Source organism: Rousettus aegyptiacus, unplaced genomic scaffold, assembly GCF_014176215.1.
Source record: "Rousettus aegyptiacus isolate mRouAeg1 unplaced genomic scaffold, mRouAeg1.p scaffold_m13_p_3, whole genome shotgun sequence".
Classification (NCBI taxonomy): domain Eukaryota; kingdom Metazoa; phylum Chordata; class Mammalia; order Chiroptera; family Pteropodidae; genus Rousettus; species Rousettus aegyptiacus.
In genome coordinates this window covers 31,850,200-31,862,327 of record NW_023416306.1, presented here as the reverse complement: position 1 = coordinate 31,862,327, position 12,128 = coordinate 31,850,200, and the positions used below count along the sequence as shown (strand labels likewise).

General features: G+C 36.6%; 1 protein-coding gene across 10 annotated transcripts in view; it reads right to left on the bottom strand.

Moving 5' to 3' along the window:
- Positions 1–12,128, bottom strand: part of APTX (aprataxin) — a 117,351-nt gene that overhangs the window by 47,416 nt on the left and 57,807 nt on the right. For 9 of the 10 annotated variants that reach the window (XR_004950039.1, XR_004950038.1, XR_001595062.2 and 6 more), the window contains exon 10: positions 9,266–9,417. The gene's annotated coding sequence lies outside the window, so the exon portion shown is untranslated. Of the gene's footprint in view, positions 1–9,132; positions 9,418–12,128 lie in introns of those variants that run through there. The other variant, XM_016130234.2, reaches the window with a different exon arrangement.

Below are 12,128 nucleotides of genomic sequence, written 5' to 3'. Positions count from 1 at the left end.
TAACTTTATAAACATCAACAAATTAGATGCCTGGAAAGACCCTGAAGAATTAGGGTTCAAGCTGGATCAAGTTTAAAGAGGCAAATTATCAGGGATTAGTCAAAGAAGGTGCTAAGGGCTGGGCACAGAATACCACTTCCCACCCACAGCTCTCAGAAAGGTCAGCCCTATAACCAGAAAACTGGGCATCAGATCCTCAAACAAGGAACAAAACTGAGTAAATTGATAGTAAATTTAGTAAATTTACTAAAATTGGTTAGAGGGAAACATTTGATTAGGACTTTATCTTTAATAAATAAAATTAAAATTTAAAAAAACGAGCTTGTTTTATTTTACTTTTTAATTAGGTTTTAATCGGCACAATTATGTACTAAGTCTTTTTAAACAAGTCAAATATTTATGTTAGGGGACATAACTTTTCCAACAAAAAGAATATAAAAGCATTATATAATATCCTTCATTTCATGGTCAATTTTTGTAGTAAGATCATAAAGAGGGTCACTTCAGCAAAAAAAAAAAAAAAAAAAACTCAAGTACATATTAATTTACCAATATCAATATCCTTTCACATTCAAATCATTTGCTTTGAAGACCCAACATGTCACAACCCTTACTGGCTTTCTCTTTGGTTAACTGACCAGACTTTCCCGAATCTCATTTGTGTATGATTTAAACAACATTCCAACATCAGTTTCTTCAACTTCGAGAAATCCTGAAATGTTTGCAAGAATATAATTTCACTTCACAACCTATTTACATTAAGTCTGCATTTATACTGTCAAAGGTTACAATACTCATCAGCGAAGCTGACTGGGAAAATATGATAGGTGAGGAGAGGCAGGTTCTGGCATCTATAGCAAGCTGGATACTTGGGAGAAGACAAACTTTACAGGTTGAAGGGTATGTTCATGTGATAACAGATGTTGCTTCCCTATGAAATCATGTAATTGCTGTGCCTGGGATCGTGAACACTCCGATATTCAGGATGCCTCTATTATGCCACTTTCCTCCCTGGGCCACAGCTGATTGGATCAGAGATGAACATCTGACCCAGCTAAACCAATCGTCTTCTCCTTCCTGGGAATCTGGGATTGAGACAGTTATACGTATAGAACAGTGACATCTGAACTTTTTTGAGAGTACATCCCTATCAGTAAAAAGGTTTAACTACACTCTCCACAGATATGTTTTTATTTATAAATTGGATTCATAATTATATTCATTTGTATATTACATAAATATAATATTCATTCTCTCAAATATTTTAAATGTTTTAATATTTTAATTTTATGACTAACAAAACCTTTTTATTCTCTATAATTAATATATTAATAAAATATTTAAAATTTTATTATTAATTAATTATTCATTGTTTTAAGACTTCATCAACTCTAAGACACAAAGAGTCATTTGGAAGCTATGTTCATCTATAATAGTTGATTTTAATGGCTGCATAGCTGAAAACCTAACTCATTATGACAATAGGTTCAAATGGAAAAAAGAGACAAATCACTGGTGGTGTTTTCAACATCATGATTTTTTAATCCTAATCACCAATTATGCAAAGGCTTTTCTTGAAATTAGGTTTATAAATACCCATCTTCTCCGATATCAATCATTTTTTACAAACTAATCAAACCCACTGACTTTCTCTTCTGGAACTTTTTGTACCAGTTATAAAATTCTGGTTTTGGAAGTACAGACCCATCAAAGTTTTTGTGGTCAGGGTCCATTGTTTTCAACAACATAATCATATAATTCTAAGAAATATTTCCAAACATTCATTGCAGAATTTTTTTTTTGAAAAGCATATGTTTTCTCTCTCATTGATAAAATGTCACCTTTACCCTGAAGCAGAATTAACTTTTAAAAAAAAAAAATAGCTGCTAGTGTCACAGAAAAGGTCAATGAATTTAGAATACTTATTAAAAAGAGAAATATATAACTCATCTTTAAGAAGAATCACTCTTTTGATACAAGATGAATAAAAGCCTTCTTATGATACAAAAGATTTTCATGATCACTCTCTTTTCTCTTTACAAAGTTTGGGATGATTCTACTATTGAATTCTTGCTTTTATCAAATTAATTACATAAACGTCCTTCTGTGGAGATCTGTACCCTCTGACTTCAATTCTTTCCTACACTAGATTGACTATGAATAGTGGTGAATGAATTTCACACCTGGATCTAATGCCCTAGTCTCACCTCAGAATCTTTATTTCAAATATACCAACTGTTCCATTAATCATTACACATAGACATAAAACATCATTTTATTAAAGAATACATTTCCTATGTGACAATGGCTGACAGTTGCATGTCCTGTGCAGTGTGTTCAAACACATGCCTCATACCTTAGATGTCCAGTTTCACTTGACATGAAGAAACTTCTAACAACTTGGATTAAAGACCAAATATATTAGAGTATACCTCTCATCACTAGGAGGATCATGGTCAAAGAAAAAAATTGTTGAAAGCAAAGGCTGGACCTGACTATGATAATTGAATTTTCTGCTAGCTCCAGGTGGTTTGAGAATCATCATTCATTACATAATGAAAAGTGAGTGGTAAGTCTGCAAGTGCTGATGTGAAGGCAGCTGAAGAATTTTTGGAAACTTTAGATGTGCTGATTGTGGAGGAAAATTACTTGCCAGAGTAAATACTCAATATGGATAAAGCCTCCCTATTCTGGAAATAAATGTCTGAAAGGGCTTTCATCCATTAAGCAGGACAAGTCAATGCCAGCTTTCAAGGCTTTTAAGGACAGAATAACAGCCTTCTTTGGGAGCAGTGTTGCAGGCTACAAATTGAAACCCTTTGCGATCTGGCACAGTGAGAACCCCAGGGCCCTCAAGCATACCACTAGGCACACACTGCCAGTGTATTACAGAAGCAATAAGGTCATGAGTGGCCAAGCTGTTCTTCTAAGACGCCCTCTTGGATTGCTGTATGAGAGAAATGGAAAAGTACTGTTCAGAGAATAACCTACCTTTCAAGATTTTGCTTACTGTTGATAATTCTCCCAGATATCCTCCTTTTATTGATGATCCTCCCCAAATCAAAGTGGTGTTTCTCCCTCCAAACACCACCTCTTTGATCCGAACAGTGGATCAAGGACTGACTTATAGAAGCTTTTAAGGCTTACTGCCTGAGGAGGACCTTTGCCCAGGCTATTGCTGCAACTGATAAGAAGACACCTGAAGTTCTGGAAGGATTACATCCATGACTGTATCCAGAACCTTGATTGGGCTTAGGAGGATGTCACCGAGTTATAAATGGCATCTGGAAGAAGACACTCAAGAGGGTCATCCATGACTTCAAAGGATTTGCGAAGAATGAGGAGGTTGCAAAAATCACTGAGGCTGTGGTTGAGATGGCAAACACCTTTAACCTGGGTGTGGACAAGAATGACATTAAGGAGCTCCAGGAGGTGGTTCCTCAGGAATTTACTAATGAATTGTTGGAACTGGAACAGGAACACATAGCTGAAGAAGAGCCAAGAGAAAGGGAAACTGCAGGAGAAGGAAAAAGAGGAACTCACAAGAAAATTCACAGGAAATGGTTTAGCAGAAGCTTTTACAGATCTCAACAAGCCTCTTAAAAAGTCTGAAAACATGGACCCCAACACTGAAAGGTTTTCATTAATAGAGAGGAATATTCATGGTACATTATCTGCTTACAAGAAAAGCTCTGATGAAAAAAGAAACCAATCAAGCAAACCACCATGAACATATATCTGAAAAGAGTGACACTTCCTCAAGAAGAGCCTGAGGCAGGTCCTTAAGGAGGTATTCCAAGAGAAAGCATTGTTACCATAGGAGAGGACAGCAACATGTGTGTTTTTCCCCTGAAGACTTTAAAGTGAGATAAGTTTGTGAAGGTGGAAGACAGTGATATTGATGCTCCTGACCCTGTGTAGGTCTAGGCTAATATGAGTGTTATTAAAAGAGAAAAAAAGCTTATAGAATAAGTATATAAAGAAAGAAAATGTTTTTGTACAGCTATACAATGTGTTTGTGTTTGAAGCTATGTTACTTCAAAAGAGTAGAAAAATTTTTTAATTTTTAAGTGTATAAAGCTAAATAGTTACAGTAAACTTAAGTTAATTTAGCATTAAAGCAAGAAAAATGTTTTGTATAAACTTAGTAGCTTAAGTGTACAGTGTTTATAAAGTCTACAGCAGTGTACAGTAATGTCCTAGGCCTTCACATTCACTCACCACTCACTCACTGACTCACCCAGAGCCACTTCCAGTCCCGCAAGCTCCATTCATGGTAAGTGCCCTATACAGGTGTACTATTTTCTATCTTTTATACCATATTTTTATTGTACCTTTTCTATGTTTAGATATGTTAGATTCACAAATGCTGTAGGCATTATGTTAACAGTTGCCTACAGTATTGTACAGGTTTGTAGCCTAGAAGCACTAGGCTATACCGTATGACCTAGGTATGTGGTAGGCTATACCATCTAGGTTTGTGTAAGTGCACTCTATGATGTGTGCATATGACAAAAATGACACATTTCTCAGAACATATCCCAGTCATTAAGCAACACATGACTGCATCGTGGTTGTATTAGACTTCTCATGAAATATAAGTAAACAAATGAAAATATCCAAACTAATTTCAAACTTAGGAAACCCATTAAACAGGTCTTTAAATTGTTATAGGTAGATAGATAATTAGATAGACAGTGAGGGAGATCATGAGAGGCCCATGTTAACGAAGCTATAGGGGACTCTTTCCCTGAGAATTGCTTGAAACAAAGATGAGGGGTAAGGAGACTGTCAGCAGGATCGAAGCCCTACAATAGTGGGCAGGGGCAAAAACAAATATATATGACATGTTCCATTATTATAACCTTAAATTTCCCTAAACATTGATAAAAACAAAGATGCAGCTACACTCTGCTATTTAAAATCACTGCTTAGACCAGACAATAGTAGATATCGATCATTTCCAAATCTCTCTCTAAAGCTGTTTTTCAGCATAATCTCTACTAAACCCTTAACAGCATCAAAGTGTCTCAGAAGTCCTTCCTGTTCTCTCCCTCCCACCAAAGACTTAGTTCTCAGGGTGTTGAGAAATCTTCAGATATAAAATAGAAGATAATAAACAGCATCAAAGTGTCACAGAAGTCCTTCCTGTTCTCTACCTCCCACCAAAGACTTAGTTCTCAGGGTGTTGAGAATAGAAGATAATAAAATAGAAGGTAATAAATCTATTATTCTGTCTGACTCTGCTCAATTCAGCTCTAGCCTTTATATGACATACCTGCCATTAAAAGGATAAAAATAAAAGTTCTGATCACCTGTTATATTTCTGCCTGCTTCTGCCCTATTAAATGCATCTATTTTACATATGGCCTTAAGGCTTCACACTATTCATAAAAATATAAATAGACCTTGTATTCGTTTTCTAGAGCTATTATAACAAATACCACAGACTGGGTGGCTTAAACAGCAAAAGTTTATCTTCACAGTTCTAGAGACTAGAAGTTCAAGATCAAAGTGTCAGCTGAGTTAGTTTTAATCTGAAGCCTCTCTCCTTGGCTCATAGATGGCTGTCTTTTACTGGTGTTTTCACATGATCTTCCCCCATGCGTGTAAATGTCCTAATCTTCTCTTCTTATAGGGACACCACTCACATTTGGGTTAGGACCCACCCATATGACTTCATTTTAAAAGACCCCATTCCAAATACAGTCACATTCTGAGGTACTACAGTTAGAATTTCAACATATGAATTTTAGAAAGACACAGTTCAGCCCATAACAGCCCTGAACCCTGCTTTCTAGAAACTTTTCATCTAAAACACAAACTAACATGAACAAAAACCAAAGTAAGTAAGCACTGAGGAACTCCTGAACTGTACTGTTTTGCGGTGAAATTAGCACTGGTATTATGTGAGACTTTAATTGTGTGCAGTGGCCATTTCAACCTTACATATGCTTTAATGTGATAGCTATCTATTAGAGGAAAACTTTTGCAGTTAAAACAAAGGATTGGTATTTAAAACGATAAGGCCGTGAGATTTGGGGAAAGGCATGAAACCTAATGGGAGTTTCTTCTGGAGATATGCTTATGGGCAGAACGTTTAAGTCCGTATAGGTAAGACAAAATAAAAAGGAAAATAGCTCAAACTTCCAACAAATTGGGGGACTTAACTGTCCATAAGCATGTCTCCATATTGGGAATCTTCTCAGAGCAAGTTTTTCCCCCCTCTTGCTAATTCAGTATCATCTCTCCCTTTCCATCCTCAAAAAATCAATTTGCAGACATAAATTCACATGTAAATCAAAGTATGCCTGTAGCTTGTCATTTCAATCAATAAAGTGACAAGCATTTGTCAAATGCTTCCTATGTGCCTAACTATGCTCTAAGTATTTGGAAGCACAAAAGAACAAGGAATCTCTCCGGATACATTTAAAACCTATTTTGTCACATTGAAAATGCCTCAAAGGTTCCAAAGATAAAAGGGAGGCAGAATCTCTTCAAGAAACTTTTTCCTCTGTGAGCTTTTGAAGCCCATGTTAAATACTACAGAAGAGTTTTTGAAACTTAGATTCTTAAAAGGAGGGGAAAAAATACAGGTTTGCCTGAGGTTTGAAAGCAGTTGTGACAGCCACTATGAGGCATTCTTCAGGGAAAATAGTGCTTTCAGTGTTTATGAGTTATTCATTAGAAAGGCAGGGTCTAGCTGTCTAACACTGTGGGTGTTAAGGCAAAGCTTTCATCCTGGCTGGAAGGTGAGAGCTATAAAGCCAGGTAAGGGCCGCCATGTGTTTCTGGAGGGCAGTTATAAAACACAAGAACATTAGAGAAACAGAGGGAGGACGGGAGACATCAGAGACAGAGAAGGCTTTGCTGTTTTGTCCATAAAAGGAAACGACATAAGTCAGAGGCAGAGCTGCTCAAGACTTCATTAGTGGAGGTAGGAAGCAAGGAGGAGACCTCATTTTGAGGAGACAATTACAGGGATCAGAGCAGCTACCATAATTTTTAAATTCAAAAGCTAGAGTGGTATTGCCTTGAGACTCTTACTCAAATAAAATATTCAGAGTTAGTTTGAGACCCAAGATTATTAAGTAAGTGAGGTTTAAAGATAAGTGAGTCATTGAAATAGATTACAGGTATCCCTTGCTTTGCACCATTCCAAGAGGTACAAATTTCAGTTTCCATGGTTTAGTTAAATAATACCATTCATTGAAACAATTCAAATTTCAGTTACCACCATATATTAACTATGAGTAAATGATGGGCCACTGTGCATTCGTTATTCAGTTCTTACATAGATATTAGAATATAATTGTGTTGCCTCCTTATGTCCCAATGATAAGCTCATGAAACATTTTACAACAAAGATTAAAGTGAAGCAAAAAAATAAAAAGTTATAATGCTGGAAGCAAAACTGGATGTGATTAGAAAATTTGAAAAATGGTAACAGAAAAGCAAAGGTAAGACAAGAGCTAGGCTTTCGTGAAGCTATGGTATAAACTACATTGGCAAAATTCATTGAATACGAAAAACAATGTAAAATTGTTTCAACATATTTTAAATTGTAGTAGGAACAGAAAGCCAATTATGTTTGAAATGCACCACTTACTTCTATTTGGATTGAAGGCTGCAATAAAAAAACAATCACAATCAGTCTGCCTAGCATTTAGGCCAAAGTGTTAAAGGTAGCTGCCATATTGAAAAAAAAAATAGTAATGGTCAAGAAAGAAATTTTTACTGCCAGTAAAGACTGCTTTCATTGATTTAGATGTCGCCATGAATTGATTAATGTTAAACTATCTAATGAAATGACTAGCACAAGTAAGGATGCTACTGTGAAATCTAGACCCAGATTCCAAGGATTAGTTAAGACAGGTAGTTATGATGCTCTCAAATATAAAAGTGACTGTGACAAAAAACATGAAGATGTCTCAGAGGAAGTGACACTGGCAAAAAAAAAAAAAAAAAAAAACCCTTGGGTTAGGGGAACTCTCAGAGATATTTCACAACATTGAAAATGAAAAGGATAAAATGTTGAAAGTTGATTCAGGCTTAGAAAGGATTATGATAGTTTGCCAAGGCATAAAGTACTGGTACATGCTACAACATAGATAAACCTTGAAACATTATACTAAGTAAAAGAAGACTATACATTATATGATTCCACTAATATGAAATGTCTAAATAGACAAAACTATATATACGTAAAGTAGATTAATGGTTGCCTAGGGATGAGGGGTGGGGTGAGATGGGAGAATTAGAAAGTGAGAGCTACAGGGTATGGGGCTTCAGCCATCTGTTAAAGATATCAGAGAACTATCTAAATAACTGAGATTTAAAAGGCTACCATTCTAAAAAAAAAAGAAAAAGAAAAAAAAGAAAAAGAAAGCTCACTAAAGTGAGTCCAATTTTCTATTTACCTCTTTACCCCTCAAGGCAAAATGATTCTTAACAGTGGCAAGGGTTGTGGGGAGTGGGAGGGCGTGTTAAAGGTATAAGGGTGCTGAGAAGCCAGGCAGAGAATAGATGCTGACAGGCAGAGAACCAGTACTCTCGCGGAATTGGGAAGGAAAAACAGGAGTTGAGGCCTGCCAAGGCAGCCAGGACTTAAATAGCCAAGACTCCTGAAGAGGAGAGGCCTAGGAAAGAAAGTCTGACATACAGTGATTTCTCTTCAAGACTTACAAAATTGGCAATTCTTTATTAGCAAGACTAATCTAGAAAAAACAGAAGAGGCACAGATTACCAATAGTAGGAATAAAACTGAAGATCTCACTACAGAGCCTGCAAATATTGAAGATATACTAATAGGATATTAGAACAATTTTATGCCAATAAATTTGAAAGTTTAAATGAAATGGACCAACTCCTAGAAAAGTAACTTGGCAAAGCTGATATAGGAAGAAACATAAAATATGAATAAAGCTTTAGCTATTAAAGACACGGAATCTATCATTTTAAAATCTTTCCACAAAGAAATCTCCCTTCCATTTAAGGAAGGAGAAATACCAATGCTAAGACAACTTCTCTCAGAGAAGATAATCTATAAAGAAATGAATTTATCAAGTTAACCAGTAAATGAGGTCAATATACAACAAAAATACTAAAAATAAACTATTAGAAAATGAGATTTGAAAAATTTTACAATAGTAGCTTTCACGTTCCCCCTCCCAATGGAGCTAAGATATGATTGTTTTTAAATAATCATCTGATGCTGAATTTAATACTTTGGAGGAAGTAATTATAAGAGATGGTCTATACTTACACAATTGGACAACTGGACTCCAGTTTCTCCAGCAAATATGAATACATCCACATCTTCCTTTTAGACAGAGCTTCAGCACAACTCTCCTAGCATTCAGCTGCAAACTCAATGTCCCAGGTGCAATAATAGTTCCAGTTATGTCTGACTGAATTCTGGGATAAAAGAAAGCAAGCTAAGTCATACAGTTGATATGATTCATAAGCTCATACTCAGTTTACTTTCAGGTGCTCCTTGTTTTCAAGGGTACTGACCCTATAAGGAGGCCTATCTTGGGCCAGACTATAGAACCTCCCAGAAATTTGGACAAAAGGATAAGGGCCAGAAAACAAGCCTGGTTAATGAGCCTCAGATGGTTAACACTTCCCTTCCATCATTACATTGACTATTGTTTAGAAAAATGATTATGTTAAGTATTACAAAGGGCTATTAATGCTCTTAATATATAAGGAACATACAAATATCCAGCCAAAAAACAGCTAAGACCCAAGATACAAATGGTCAACAATCTTGAATAGAATTTACAGAAAAAATATTAATATAAATGGGTCTAATAACCATCTGAAAAGTGTTTGCCTGGTGTGGAAATCAAAACAAGGCTAACAAGGATAATTCTAACCTAACTGCTATTAAGAAGGAAATGCTGTGAGGACAGGGGTTAATATGTCCCAGCCCACCTCACACCTAAATAAGTCGAAACAGCTTATACTTGTAAAAAATAAGTACTTCCCTCCAGCTACAGCAAATAGGAAAACTACTATCTTCCTTTGTGATGTTGACCTGGTTTTTCTATCATGATTCAGAGTGACCTTAAAAGACATAAACCTACTAGCAAACTATATTAGTAAAAAGAATGTTGGTAGAATGTACTTCAGCACTCATATTGACAATATATTCTATCAAAACACACACACATGCACACACACACACACACACACACACTCACTCACTCCCCCTCTTTCTCCCTCTCACACACACACATTCACACTCATACACATGCTATACTTCCTGAAACTCCTTTAATTTCAAAACTTTGCAAAACATGCCTCCCCTTGATCCTCTAACTTCTTTTCAGCCACTTTCCCCTCTATGCCAGCTAGTTGTCCTCTGTCCAACAAACACACAGAAGGTTTGCGCCCTTTGCTTTCTTCTCTTTAAGGTTTATACCATCTTGCTGAGTAGTCTCAAATTCTGCTATTGCTTCAAGAACTATCCCTACACTAACAACTTCCAAATCCATATCTCCAAACCTATGTGAACTTCTCTCACAAATACCAGATCAATATTTTTCATTTTGACTTCAAATATACACATCTAAGCTGAAATTTTTCTTTCTTACCTTATCTCATTTACTTTTCGTCCTATATTTATTCATTCATTCATTCAACAGTTTCCAAGTGTCAGCCATTACTGATCACTCATTCTTCTAAACTAGAGAGAATCAACCTTCATTCTTCTCAGCCCTTTTCCTGTTCAGGTCAACTGTATATTCTAACTCAGATAGGTCTCTTAGATCCAGCCATTTTTTCCATCCCCACTAATGCTTTAGCCCCAGTTCCACCATCTCTCACCAGAATACTTATAGCAACATCCTATGTTTTCCCTGCTAGTAAAGTCAGGCCATTTTCCATACAATTTGAGGAATTATCTTCCTAAAAATTAATCAGGTCACATCACTCCATGTTCTTAAAAGCCTTTATAGCCCATAGCAATGATGGGGTCTGTGGACCAACTACACTGGAATCAGCTAGAGAGCTCATTAAGCTGTCACTTCCCACGCCCCAGACCTACTGCATCCATCTCCTTGGAGAGAAGGCCTAGGAATCCCCATTTTTAATTAGCTCCCCAGCTGATTCTTGTGCCCACTAAAGGTGGACACCCACTGGCCTGCAGGAGAGAATCCAAGCTCTTTAGGCAGGAATACAAGGTCTTTCACTTTCGGGACCTCCCATACCTCCATGCCTTTCTCTACATACAACTCTTCTGCTTCTTTCCCCTAGGAAAAAAAAAAAAAATGTCTGTGAATCCTTCCCTGACCACTACCCCCTGCTCCATCAGAATTGTCTCTTCTTCATAGCCCATTCCTCATGCCCAGGCAGTGGCCAGGCACTAGCCCCACTGAATCGTAATTTATCTATTTATGTGGTATTCTCCCAATGACTAGTGTTACCAGGCTGATTAAAAAAAATTTTATAAATGTCTAATAGATTGATAATTAACTTCATTCACTAGGTCGATTAATTTATTTATCTGGTATTCATTTTGGCAGACTCACTGGATTCAGCTCTGCTCAAAATCTAAAGTTCTATAAGGAAAAACTAAAGTTCTTTCGTGACTAAAAAAAAAATTACAATGCAAGCCAAGCCTGCCTCTGGGGTTTATAAGTTCTAACCTTAGAAAAGTTAGAACACCTATTTTAGCCACATACACTCCTCATAGAAGTATAATTTGATGTAATGCTCTATTGTCACTTTGGTGGTTAATTTTATGTATCAGCTGAACTGGGCCATGGGGTTCCCCAGACATTTGGACAAACATTATTCTGGGTATATTTCTAGATGGGATTAACATTTGAATAAGAAGATCGAGTAAAGCAAATTGTCCTCCTCAGTGTGGGTGGGTCTCATCCAACCAATTGAAGGCCTGCGTAGAACAAGAAGGATGAGTAAGATGAAACTCCTGTCTGACTGAGCTCCAATATTGGTCATCTCCAGCCTTTAGACTTGGAGGGAAACATTGGCTCTTCCGACAGCCTGTCTTCAGACTGAAATTTATACCATCAGTTTTCCTGGTTCTTCAGCCTTTGGACTCAGACTGGAACAATATATTGGCTCTCCTGGGTCTCCAGCTTGCCAGCTACAGATCA